Below are 11689 nucleotides of genomic sequence, written 5' to 3'. Positions count from 1 at the left end.
TGTGTTTTTATTTAGTGTGTGCTTATTTTGGGGACTTAAATTCATGCAGTGGAAGTGTAGGTTTTGCTTGTTTTCGTGTGAAAAGTGGGCTCAGCTGTTGAAACACTACAGAATAAAACATGGAAGCTACACTAGAAGTACTCCAATTCCATGTCTCTACACAGATTGTCTGTGCTCATTCAAATCATTTAATGCAATAAGTGTACACTTAACAAAACATCATTCACATCAGGCACATGGTAGCCTATCCAGTCCATGTGATAACATCCCTTTGATATTTCACTGCCCACTTTGCAGTTTTGAGGAGCCCTGCACAGAGTCTATTTTTTCTCATTTGCGGCAGCATCTCAAAAATCATAGAACTGTGCAGTTTCCCTACAACTATTGCAATTTTGAGAGCAATATCTACTCTACATTTAATTCCCATAAATGTAGAGAGCATGGAACATTTGATCAGAGGCAGTTAAAATCTGGCGTTCTCTTGTATGTTGCTACACACAGTGTAGATAATGTGCAACAAGAATAGCCCTTGGCGCTGATCCTGTAGATGAACTTTTGGAGATAAATGATATAGAGATTGAAAACTTTGATGAATTAGTCCTCAGTTGGAGCCTCACTCTTTCTCAAATTATAGCCTCACTCTCTCAAAATGCAGGTGATTTTGCATGTTTCTGATTTGGCTGCACAGGAAATAATTCAACATATAAATCAAATTTTACTTCTTTCATCTTGACAATGACCAAAGATGGTGAGCCTCTTTCCACAATAAGCAGAGGAGCATCATATTTTCAGAGTGAATTTCTGATTGCCATGCCAGTTGAATACAAGCTTGATTCAGAGTCAGTCTCTTATGTGCCAGTTCTGCAAATGTTGCAGAAAATGCTAAACTGGGCTGACATTCTATATAGGGTTCTTTGCAATGATCGATTAGTTAATGAATTTAAGACTTACAGAGATGGCACTCAAGATTCAAGATTCAAGAAGCTTTATTGTCATTTCAACCACATATAGCTGACGCAGTACATAGTGAAATGAAATAACGTTTCACCAGGACCTGGTGCTACAGAAACATACAACATAAAGATCAAACACAAAAAAAAACAGAGCTAGGACAGAAGTTTGTCTTAGCCACATAAAGTGCACAGTGTGCAGCTAGGTGCAAACAGATCGAAGACAAGACAGTGCAAAAATAATAAATACAAACAAAAGGCAACACAAAAACACAGGACACTTAGTGCCGAAAAGAAAGAAAAGAACATGTGTAATGGAATATAAGTGAAATAAAATAAGATAAAAAGAAATGATGTAAAAAATATTGTGCAAAAAAAATTCAACAGCAGCAGTTGAGGTAGTGCAAATAGAAATAAACATAAGTATAACTATAGCAGCGTATGACAGGTAGTGGTAGTGCCACAAGTAATGAACAATTTAAATTATGTGTGTGTGTGTGTGTGTGTGTGTGAGTGTATCCATCCAGGTGAGAGAGAGAGAGAGTGTGTGTGTGTGTGTATGTGTGTGAGACAGACAGAGAGTTTTGTACAGTTCAGTCTTGAGTGTGTGTGTGTGTTTATGTGTGTGTGTGAGAGAGAGTTGTTCTACAGTTCAGTCCTGGGTGTTGAGGAGGCTGATGGCTTGAGGAAAGAAACTGTCCAACAGTCTGGTTGTGAGGGCCCGAATGCTCCGGTACCTCTTTCCAGATGGCAGGAGGGTGAATGCTGTTAGCTTTGCAGATGCAGCGTGTGGTGTAAATGTCCGTGATAGAGGAGAGAGATTCCGATGATCTTCTCAGCTGTCCTTACTATCCGCTGAAGGGTCTTGCGATCCGAGGCGGTGCAGTTCCCCAAACCAGGCAGTGATGCAGCTGCTCAGGGCGCTCTCGATGGTCCCTCTGTAGAACACAGTCAGGATGAGGGGAGGGAGATGGGCTTTCCTCAGCCTCCTCAGGGAGTAGAGGCGCTGCTGGGCTTTCTTGGTGATGGAGCTGGGGTTGAGTGACCAGGTGAGGTTCTCTGCCAGAGGAGCACCAAGGGATTTGGTGCTCTTGGCGATCTCCACCGAGGATCCATCGATGAACAGCGAAGAATGGTCACTCTGTGCTCTCCTGAAGTCAACCACCATCTCTTTAGTCTTGTCAGCGTTCAGGGAGAGGTTATTGGCTCTGCACCAGGCTGTTAGATGTTGCACCTCCTCTCTGTAAGCTGACTCATTGCTCTTACTGATGAGACCCACCACAGTTGTGTCATCGGCGAACTTGACAGTGTGGTTGGATCTGTGCATTGCTGCACAGTCGTGAGTCAGCAGAGTGAACAGCAGTGGACTGAGCACACAGACCTGAGGAGCTCCAGTGCTCAGTGTGGTGGTGCTGGAGATGCTGTTCCTGATCCCGGACAGACTGAGGTCTCCCAGTCAGGAAATCCAGCATCCAGTTGCAGAGAGAGGTGTTCAGGCCCAGCAGGCTCAGCTTCTCAATCAGCCACTGAGGGATGATTGTGTTGAATGCTGAACTGAAATCTATGAACAGCATTGAGCGTAGGAGTCTTTACAGTCCAGGTGTGTGAGGGCAAGATGGAGGGTTGTGGTGATGGTGTCATCCGTGGAGCGGTTAGGGCGATCGCCAAACTGCAAGGGGTCCAGTGAGGGTGGTAGCTGTGACTTGATGTGCCTCAGGGCGAGCCTCTCGAAGCATTTCATCACAATTGGTGTGAGTGCGACGGGATGATAGTCATTGAGGCAGGAAACCGTAGACTTCTTAGGCACAGGGGCGATGGTCGTTGTCTTGAGGCACATTGGGATGATGGAGCTGCTCAGCAAGATGTTGAAGATGTCAGTGAAGACATATGCCAGCTGCTCCTCACACTCCCTCAGCACTCTGCCAGGAATGTTGTCTGGTCCAGCAGACTTCCGTGGGTTAACTCTGCATAGAGTTCTCTTCACATCAGCTGTGGTGAGACAGAGCACCTGGTCGTTTGGAGGAGGGATGGTCTTCCTCGCTGTTGTGTTGTTCTGTGCCTCAAACCGGCGTAGAAGTCGTTCAGCGCATCTGGAAGGGAGTCGTCACTGTCACAGGCAGGTGGTGATGTTCTGTAGTTGGTGATCGCCTGGATGCCCTGCCACATGTGCCGGGAGTCTCCGCTGTTCTGGAAGTGGCCATGGATTCTCTCAGTATCAAGAAAATGACTTTTTCAACACTGAGACCTTCAGGATTGTCCTAGGTCTTTATTTTGATGAATTTGAGCTTGCCAATCCCCTTGGCACTTCTCAAAAGAAACATAAAATATTTGCTCTCTATTGGGTTCTAGCCAACCTTTCCTCAAAAGATCTTTCATCACTTCAGTCAATTCAGATAGCATTTTTATGCAGAGCTAGTGCAATTTAACATCATGGTTACAAAGACATCTTGCACCCACTTGTTAGGGACCTTGAAACTCTTGAAAAGCATGGTGTATATATTGAACAGTTAGGAGACTGTTTGAAAGGAAGTTTGCTTTTTGTTTCATCTGATAATCTGGGTGCACATTCTTTTGCAGGACTACAGGAGAGTTTCAGTGTTGAGCACCCATGTCGGTTCTGCTTTGCAAAGAGGAGTGAAATCCAGGAGAAGGAGGTCTGGTCGGGAACATGGTGTGAAAGGTGGCTGTGTGTTAAGTGAAAGGTTGGAACATTTTCACACAGTTGGTGGTTTTCCACCTGACATAATGCACAACCTTATGGAGGGTGTCATCCCTATTGAAATGTCCTTGTGCATTAATGATTTGGTATCAAGGAAATTAATATCTCTTGAATCCCTGACTCAAGCTATCAAGCAGTTACCTTACAAATTCTCAGACAAAGTTTATCAGCCTCAGATCATCCCAGGCACATTTGCCTCATAAGGTACCACTGGGGGTAATGCCCATGAGAATTGGGCATTTATTAGACTTCTGCCCCTCATGGTGGCCCTTGATATCCTGTCCTCACAGCATCATCTGTGACCAATGATGGAATCAAGTATAATCCAGATATGGTTGTATCTGTTGGTACTTTTCCAGGCCTGTCTGATTTCAGACAGTTTTTTCAAAATTCTTGTCATCAACAGTGCTGTTCTGTTTGTGTGTAAAGATCTGACATGTTGGTACATTCAGCACCTGCGTTCTTTTGAACTTTGCTGTCATGTGCTATCACTGACAATCACCAAACTCTCAGAACTCTTATAAACTTCGGGGAAGGACCTGTGTTACACTCCAACATTATATCATATGCTGAATGAATGATAATTCAGGCTTAAAGAGACTTGAAATTATTGAAAAATTGTTTACTCTCATTCTTACTTGGAAGACAAAAAGGCTTATTTTTGAAATGATTTCTGATTGCTGATGTCTGACTACTATGTAAGAAGATAGCAAGCATTGCTTCTCAAACTTCAGGAGGACACAAAAGCATCATATAATTTCATTCAACTTCAAGTGTTTGAATAGTATCAATGGGTTTATTAAGAAACAAACTGAAATGTAATTCATTTTCTTTAAATGGTCATATCCTGCATGCACTCCTGAGAGAGCAGCAGTTAAATGCTATTCTATGTGAAGGGTTGATCCAGTGAAATGGATTATATATTGAAGTTGATTTCTCAACAAACCAATTTATTTGCCTTAAATGCTTGGACTGTATGGCAGATGTCACATTAAATTATTAATTATTTTGTGTACTTTTTAAAGTACATTTAAACAAGGATGAGTGAAACTTTTCAAATCATTTTTTTCAAAGGATGGGTTTAGAATTATGCAATTGGACAACTGTTTTTCGGTTGAAGCTATTACTTTAATTTAAGAAAACCAACCCAATTCTTTAACCTTTGTAGAGAGAATAAATATGGAGACAAGGACTGTACTCTGAGTTATAGTTTGTGAAAATGACATCAGAAAAATCATACTTCCTGCGAAACCACAGACAGTTGACTCCCTGATGGAGCAACTTGAAGAAAAGCTTCAGTATGAAGATCCAGAATTCAGCAATTCCCTTGTGAATCTTACCTACATTGCTGACTTGCCAGATAAGCCCACCCAACCCCTAACACAGCTGACACTGAAGTCCTGTCTGTGGCTTCTGATGATCATTCATCTCATAGTCTATGGACTGCATGGCCAGAATATTTTGAGATCCCTACTTTTCCTGTTGACGTTGAATACAGATTACATCAGGGAAATCTACAATACATGCGAGATAAAACATATCTACAAGTGTCAGGAGAGCTCATCTAAGGGGCGGAATAGGTGGTATGATAGCCTCAGATGGAAAATGGGTAACTACCACTCAAAACTGCATCAAGCTGGATGTTTGGAGATATCCATAAATGGTTGGAAAAGAAGGGGACAGCAGCCTCAGAGAAACATCAAAAGTCTCAAGAGGTTTGAAATCAACTTTCTACCGAACTTCCCTGATGGTGAAGATGAAGCCAGCATGGAGTCTAAAAGGAAGGAGATGGTGGAAGACATGAAGAAACGTCATGTTAATTCTGCACTAGCCCAGAACATGACTTCTACATTTGCCTTGTGTAGAAAGGAACTGATAGAGAAGGAACCTGCAGTGAAGAATACAGTGGAAAGGTGGCCAGCACTTTTCACACAGAGTCAGGTGAATAAATATTCTTGGTTTTATGGATCATTAAAGAAATAGTTCACCCAAAATTAAAACTGTCATTTACTCAGATAGTTTCAAACCTGTATAAATGTTTTAGTTCTGCTGAACACAAAAGAACGTATTTGTAAGAATTTCAGTAACCAAACAGATCTCATCCCCCATTTACTTCCATAGTATTTATTTTTCCTATTATGGTAGTAAATGGGGGATGAGATCTGTTTGGTTACTGACATTCTCACAAACATCTTCCTTTGCGTTCGGCTGGACAAAGACATTTATACAGGTTTGGAAAAACCAGAGGGCAAGTGAATGATGACAGAATTTTATCCAAACTTAAGAAGATTTTGCACCAGATTAAAAATGATGTAAGCTCCTCACACACATCACAATTTTTTTTTATATTAAAACAACTGTTGCTTTTGCTGTTGTTCTTTGCTTTGTGTTGTGTTAGTGCCATGAGCGCTATTAAATAATAATTTTCATAACTTTGCAGAAATCCAACATCAACGTGAGACGAACAGCCGTTCTCTATGGATTACCATTCCTTCTTGGAGAGGACCCCACCGATTTTTACAAGACCTGTTTTGTAAGTAGTTTCGACAGGCAAACTGCTCTTTAAACAGTTTTGAGATCTAAACAGTACGGAAACTGAAACACAGAAGGGGTAGAGCAGGGGTAGGTCCTAGAGAGCCGCAATCCTGCAGAGTTCAGCTCCAACCCTAATCAAACACATCTGAACAAGCTAATCAAGGTTTTCAGGATTACTAAGGCTACAGGCAAGCAAATCTTTTTTTCAGGGTTGGAGCTGAAATCTGCAGGACTGCTCTCTAGGACCGAACTTGCCTACACCTGGGGTAGAGAAAAGAAAGTAAAGATAAATTAAGAAAAAAAGACAGTAAGAAGACATTTTATAATACATAAAGAAAAGAAAGAAAAACAATAGTAAGAAGGACAATAAACAGGAGGTTGGAAATTTAGACAGGTAGGAAGAATAAAGGACAGATGCAACAGAGATGAAGTCAGTAAAAGAGGTAAGAAAGTACAGTAAAATAAATATAAAATACAGAAAGGAGATTAGATTGAAAGAAAGAAAAAATTTTTAAAAATTCAGTCAATTCTCCTCCATAATTATGTATTTTGATAACTTTTCAAATATCAAATTGTGAGTTTTAGAATAGGTTTAAATTTATATAGCTGGCCTTCCGTTTGATTTATTGTCTTTTCATGCAGTGGTTTGAATGTCTGTATTCGTTCCTGCATCCACTGCTGTGTCCTGATTGAAAAGGCCTGTACATTTAGACATATTGTAGTGTTATTAATTTTGTTTCACATTTTACTGTGAGTATATGCTCTTAAAAGATGTTTTGTGTCTTACTTTGACCTTATTTTTGCTATATGCCCTGTTTTTAGGACTGTGATGACAATGAAGAAATGTCCGAAATTGCAATTGGAATTTTGACTGGTGATTCCCGAGCACTCTGCAACTGCAACACTACCCTACTCCCTGCATCTTGATGCCAAAACAACAGCTATCATTTTGGAAGGTACCATGGTTGTGGATGATGTGGAAAATCTTCCACAAGCAATGTGTCTGCTCTTTGGACTGATTTATGATCTAAACTTAGAGTATCCTGCAGCTCTGAAGAGCACATTTGATTTCATACAGAGAGTGATTTTGTCTCTTGGCCACAAGTCACTCAAACCTAAAATCCAATCACTAAAAAATCGCCTGATGCAGTAATAGTAAAATCATTGCTATGATGTGATTTTTCCCCCATGGTAAACCATTCCTGAGTTGAGCTAGAGTAAATAGAGCTGTCTTTAAGAGAACTCTAAAGGAAATTTTTCAGTACTACATTGATAGTTCAGTGATTTCCAATTGTTGAAAAAGAAAAATATCTATAAGGATGTTTTGAACAATGTCAAGTTTACCTAATGTTAAATTGGTCTTAGAATAGTTTTATTAGAAGACAATTTTAAAGAGAACTGAATTAGGAAAGCTGTACTAACTTACAGACAATGTTCAGTGTTTGCAAGCTCTGCTTTTGACCACTTTGTAAAGAATTTTATTGTCCTTTATTTTATGAGTGCAGTATGTGCTTTTATTGTCTAAAATGTTTTAACTATGTGAGATATTAAACAATATAAAAACAAAAGGGAATGCTGTTATATCAGCACCCTGAGATCTGGTCGGAGGTAATCACAGCCGATATGTGTTTGGAGCAGAGTTGTGGTAAAAAATCTTGGTTTTAAATGTTTGATTTTATAGTGGAAAATTTATGGGAAGTAGCTAAGTAGAGTTTGGTCACATTATACCATTATACTCCCAAAGCAACTGCACTGTAAAAAATACAACGTTGACTCAACTTAAAATTTTAAGGCAACTTGCTGCACAGCATTTTTGAGTTAACTCAACTTTTAACCCAAGTAGTTGACTTAACTCAATTTACTAAGTAAGGTCACAGGTCTCCTAACTAATATTCTTTTGTTAAGTTGATAGAGTTTTGATAGTTTAAAAGGTTTAGTAATTTAATAAATGTGAACTTATGTTTTTTGACATCCCTGATTTAAAAAATGTATTTGGATTTACTGAAGCAGGGTACTTTGTTTTTAATTAACATTTAACATAAGGTTATGAAAAAAGCTATAACTGCATGCTTGAAAATTTGAAAATTTCAGCTCAGTGGCTAGCTAAGACCTGAAGCAACAGATTTGATCAGATTCACCAGCTTTAGCATGATTAACTGTATACATTAAAAAATGCTGGGTTATTTTTTCTACCCAAATGCTGGGTTGCCTCTGTTGGGTCATTTTTCTGGGTTATTTACAGAGAATTGGGTACTTTTTGTGTAACCCAGCCGCTGGGTTTGGGTTGGGTTAGCTAGTGACTGCTGACACATCACAGACAAGACCGCCCCTCCCCCAAAGTTCAGCGGTGTATTCAACAGCTGTGTCAACTTCGTGTCTTCTCTTTTGGGCTCCAACACCGCTGACGGTTCATCTCCCTCATGCATTTAAGCGAAAATAATGCTAAATACAAGGTCTGTATACACATTTTCTCCCACTTAAGTCACATATGACAGAAAAAATTATCATTGTGTTTGTAACATTTATTACTGTTACCGTGTTAACGTTACACTCGAACTTTCAGCCTGGTCTGAGCTATATAGCTTGATAGTTTAGCTGACTCTAGCTGACAATAGCTATTAACGTTACCCTCTCCCCATTTACTCCGTGATCAAAATTCTCCTGCATTTCTCCCGAGTTATGACAATATTATTATAACTATTATTATTATTATTATTATTATTAATATAACTAGCTTCCATGATTTTAATGTTGACAAGATGTCTTTGTGTTCTGTGTCGTTTTGTCTTTCAGATCAGGCAATAGATGAAGAAAGCTTTCTGCTTTTAGATGAGGGGACCATCAACTGCATAATCCCAAAAATTGGCCCAAGGCTAAAGTTCATGAAATACTTCAGAGAATTTGTAAGTAGTTACGGTCACTGCAGATGGAAAGGGCTTAATTTTCCCCACTTTTTGCACTATTATTTTAGCAGATCATTTTTTAAACGTTCCCAAGGCATATGTTTGCTTTTGGTGTAAAAGGCAAATTCCTGGGGATGTCAGGAGTATCTTTAAACATTTACAAGCAGTACACCATATAAACAGTTCATCAACATATTTCCAATGTAGTGAAAATGGTTGTGGCAGAACTTTTTCTTACATCAGGTCTTACAGAAGACACCTAGTGAGCAGCATGAAAACCAAGTTGAACAGATTCTTGATGAGCCTCTCGAACAGCTGGCCCAGCCTGATGATGAACTTAATGCCGAAGAGGAGTTAGGACAGGAAGTTGAGGATGAATGGGATGAACTACAGCAAGAGGACATTATCGAATGGGTGACCCTTTTTTTTTTTAGCTAATCTGAAGTCTAGATCTGCCCAGACATTTTCTAACTTAAACTTTGTGGTACAACAGACCTCTAGTTTAATCTTCGATATTGTGAGCAGACTACAATTGCAGACTATGTCTTTATTTAGTCAGTTTGGTCTTGATCAAAGCCCAAAAGTAGAAGAGCTCATGCTCTTGCAGCTGAGCCTTTCAGAGAACTGGAAACAGACTATAAACAGATGCAGTATTTTGCTAAATCAGGAAACTTTATTCAGCCAGTTGAGGAGTTTTTGCCTGGGGTTTCCTATGTACAGCAATGGGATTCCACCACTGGCACTGTCCGACAATTTGCAGTTCCTGATTCCTATCAGCGTATTCCACTACAGTGCCTTCTTGTCAAGCTACTTGAAATTCCTGGTATTTTGAAGGCCATGATAGAATGGCAGCAGAGAGAGGGTGATGCACTTCAGGATGTCTTTGATGGGAAGTTTTGTAAAACGTATCCACTATTCTTGAGGTTTCAGTTCTGCTACTGCTGTATAGTGATGACTGTGAAACTGTCAATCCCCTTGGATCGAAGACTGGGATTCACAAGTTAGGATTTATATATTTCATCATGAAGAGCTTGCCACCAGACCTGCTATCAAGTTTACGGTCACACTTCCTTCTAGCAGTTTTCAAATCAGATAATGCAATTCAACCTATGGTCTTGATGCAGTGCTGTGCCCTATTGTTGAAGAGATCATGTGTCTTGAGAGGGATGGCATCACTGTTGATACCCCCGAATTTCATGGTGTTGTTAAGTTCACAGTTGTCCAGGTAGTCGGAGACAATCTGGGCTTGAATGCCATTCTTGGCTAAACTGAAAGCTTCCATGGAAATTATGTATGTCGGTGGTGCAGAGCAAATAAAGATGTCTTGAGGGTGCAGACACAGGAAGATACTAGATTATTACATGATGTCCATAGTCACAAAGCAGATTTGCATACAGCCAACCCCTCCAAGACAGGCTTGAAAAGAGACAGCATCCTGAACAGCTTGTCTTTTTTTCATGTAACACACAACATTGCACCAGACATCATGAACAATATCCTGGAAGGAGTGGGGCCATATGAAGTTAAGCTTGTGTTGAATTCACTGATTGAGCAAAAGCAACTCACACTTGACAAGCTCAACTACAGAATCACAAGCTTTGATTGTTTTTTGTCATAAAGGTAACAAACAAAGGGGTCCATGCGTCAATCAGCAGCTCAGATGTGGTGCCTACTTCAGTTACTGCCGACAATGATAGGTGACCTGGTCCCTGTGGAAAACAAGGACTAGAAATTTCTCCTACTCTTACTGTTGTGCATGGAGTTCATCTTCTCTCCATCTCTTACTATAGCTGCAACTCTGTACTTGAGTAAAATCATTGAAGAGCATCACTCCCTCTTCCTGGAGCTCTATCCTCATCTACGTTTACAACTTGGACCCTTGATGCAGTTCTGGGCAGTGCGTTTTGAGGCTAAACATGGACTCTTCAAACAGGTCAGTCATGTCGCATGCAACTTCCGAAACATTTGCAAAACCATGGCTTTTCAGCATCAGATAATGCAGTGTTACAATTTTATGTGTGGCTCTGTGTTAAGCCACAATGCAGAAGTTGGTCCAGGGCACACTACCTTTCTTGGCAACTTTGAGGGGGTTAAAGAGATCCAAAGTGGTCTAACAGGTGTTCCCCTTTTCAGTGAAGTGTTTGTGTTGGCCCGGGTTACCTTTCAGGGCACTTCATATAGAGCAGGCATGACAATATTCATGTCCTATGACCCAGATGGAGAGCCCTAATTTGGGCTCATAAAAACCATTTTCATTCTGGGACAAACACACACACCAACAATAAAGCTTGTGGTACAGAAGTGGGAAACAAAAGGGTTTGAGAGGCATTTCTTTGCATAGAGTGTGAGCCCCACTCAAGTTTGGGCAGCTGTTGATGTGAGAGAGCTGCGTGATCATCATCCACTACATGCAGTCAAGTCATACAGAGAGCATGATGACAATTTCTACATTTCTCTGCGCTGTAGACATTTTTAAACTACATCAGCTGAGCCCCCAGCAAATCCATGTATATATGAATACTGTTTTTTCAGTTTGACATATCGGTATAAAGGTCTTGCTTGACAAAACATGCTTACAACTT

The sequence above is a fragment of the Hemibagrus wyckioides genome, linkage group LG07 (genome assembly GCF_019097595.1).
Source record: "Hemibagrus wyckioides isolate EC202008001 linkage group LG07, SWU_Hwy_1.0, whole genome shotgun sequence".
In the NCBI taxonomy this organism is placed as follows: domain Eukaryota; kingdom Metazoa; phylum Chordata; class Actinopteri; order Siluriformes; family Bagridae; genus Hemibagrus; species Hemibagrus wyckioides.
This window is presented reverse-complemented; position numbering follows the sequence as displayed.